Here is a 2,756-nt window from a genome sequence, read left to right on the forward strand (position 1 = left end):
ATAAAATGGACTTTCTTAAATTACCCAGAATGCATATATCTCAGGCCACATTAAAAAACAAACAAACAAACAAACAAAAACCTAGAAAACCAGACTATAACAAATACTTTGTAAAAGAAAATACGTGTTTATGATATGGAGAGCTGACAGGATTGATTGGCAATAAATCCTTCCCTCCAAAAATCCATTTATTTAGGAAATAACTGAAAGGGAGATCCTATGAAATGGATTGATGGCTCATCCTGTTTCCGGGTTTGATGGCGAGCGCGGGGGATTGGGGGGGGGCGGGGGGGAGAGGAAGGCTCTCGGCTTAATGGCCCCGGCCCCGGGGAAGATGGGAAGGATGCCATTTCCTGCGTCTTTCCCTCATCCTGGCCTTGTCAGAATCTCAGCTTCTTGAGGTTAGCGCTGCCAAGCACAGCTTTTCTTCAAGAAACAGGAAGCCCGTTGGTGCGTCCTCCTGGGGGAGGCTCCCCGGCCGTAACTGGGAGCTGCGTGTGGCCCGGTTCGGTCCCACCCGGAGGCTACACGCTAGACTCGCCAGGAAGGACTGACAAGTGTGCATGTCTGAGCGTGTCTGTCTCTCCTCAGAGCCTCCAAGGGTGGAGGTGGGTTCTTTGCTTTTGTTCTTCAGTTCCGCAGGGCACTGCGATGTGCTTCAGGGCTGAGAATCCCCGCTGGAAGCCCGGGTTCTACCATCTTTCTTGATTCGTCCTGCTGCCTACTATCTTCCCGTTCCGTTTTCCTGTATTTCCCTCTGATATTTCTTCAGGGTCTGGCACAGGGGTTCAGCTGGTGGCTTATTGGCAGAGCCTCTCCTTGACCAAACTTTAGCAGGCTCCTCTGAGCCCTCTTCCCAGCTAGGACTTGGCTTTTGGGTTTCCATGTCCATCTTACATTACCCAGTTTGAGCAAGAATCCTGCTAAGTTGGTTTAGCTAGTCTCACCTTCGATAGCTGATCTGGTTCCTCCTCTTCCACTGTCCCCCAGGTGATGTCTGATCACCCAGGCCTGCCTTCAGCAAAAGTCCTGTTAGGTGGGTTTAGCCAGAGCGCCCCCTTTCCTCTTAGTAATTTCCCATCTACTCACCCTCACCCAGCTCTCTGGTCAAACATCCTCACTTTCCCATGTCGGGTTTGCAGTTGAGCCCAATGTCCTATACTGCCAAACCCCATTGCCAGGGGCCCTATACCTACCTCAGTGGTCTCTATTAAAGTCTGCCTTCCTGTTTTAGTAAGTGGTAATTATGACTAGTGTTTCCTTCACATTGCTTAGCTGGAGAGGCCTCTCTGGTTTGAGAGTTCATCCTGTTGATACAGCTCTTTCCACTCTGGTCCCAGAAACATGAGTGTCCTCTGAGATGTTAAATTCTTTGAAAGAGACAAAGAGACAGAGGAGGGGCTGGAGGAAAAAGAGAGAGGGAGAGAGAATGTTCTGTGCTCAACTATATTTGGAGAACATTGGGTAAAAGAATTTCCTGCATGATTTTTATCAGAATCTTTATTATACTAATATGAATTCCCACTTTATTTTGTAGGGAACACCATTAACAGCTCAGAGAATAGATTTATGTCATGGCTTTTCAATCATTGCCATCCACCTTCCCAGCCCAGTTTTGCCAATGCTCAGGTGCCTTGGGAAAGTCCTTCTCTGTTCCATCAAGTGCAAAGTGGAGACAATGATAATCCCACTTTATGGCTTTGTTGGAAGGATTACACGAGGTAATGCAAGCTAAGTGCCTAGCTTAGTGACTTTGGAAGTAGGAGATGCTCATGTAAATTAGTGTTACCTCGCAGAAGTAGCAGCAGTGTCTGAAGGACTAGAGCAGGAAGAGGGTAAAGTTTAGACCTGGCGGGGTAATTGACCAGGCTTACTCCTGGTGCTCTCACTCTTAGGAGTGACAACTGGCATGGGAACAAACCCATGGACTCGAGCTTTTGCAGTATGATTTTTCATTCACCCAAGATCTACATGGAGAAGAAATGAGGAGACCAAAACCATAAGATGGGGATAATCAGCCTTTAGGTTTTTAACTTCTTATTAATTTTTTAAATGTTTATTTATTTATTTATCCCAAGCAGTGGGGGGAGCCTGACACAGGGCTGGATCCCACAAACCATGAGATCATGACCTGAGCTGAGACCAAGAGTTGGATGCTTAACTGACTGAGCCACCCAGGCTGCCCTGTAGGTTTTTTTTTAATCAAAATAAAATCCATGTAATATGAAATTAATTATTTTAAAGTATACAGTTCCATGGCATTTAGTATATTTCTAATGTTGTACAACCATACCACTAGATAGTTTCCAAAACTTCTTCATCACCTCAAAGAGAAACCTTATACTCATTAAGTGATCACTTCCCACTCACCCATATACACAGCCCCTTGTGGCCACTAATCTATATTTATAGATTTACCTATTCTATTTCATACACAGAGAATCATACAATATATATCTTGTTTAAGTTTTCAGAGTTCATCCATGAGGTAGCATGTGTCAGGGTGTCATTCCTTTTCGTGGCTGAATAGTATTCCACTGCCTGGCCATACCACACTTGGTGTATTCGTTCATCAGTTGATGGGCATCTGGCTTATTTCTACTTTTTGGTGATTGTGAGTAGTGCTGAATGAACTTCTATGTACAAGTTTTTTTTTTAAATATCTGTCTTTAATTCTTTAGATATATACGTAGGAGTAGGATTGCATAGTCATATAGTGATGTGACTTTTAGCTTTTTGAGGAACTGCCAGACTAT

The sequence above is a fragment of the Suricata suricatta genome, chromosome 2 (assembly GCF_006229205.1).
Source record: "Suricata suricatta isolate VVHF042 chromosome 2, meerkat_22Aug2017_6uvM2_HiC, whole genome shotgun sequence".
Taxonomy (NCBI): domain Eukaryota; kingdom Metazoa; phylum Chordata; class Mammalia; order Carnivora; family Herpestidae; genus Suricata; species Suricata suricatta.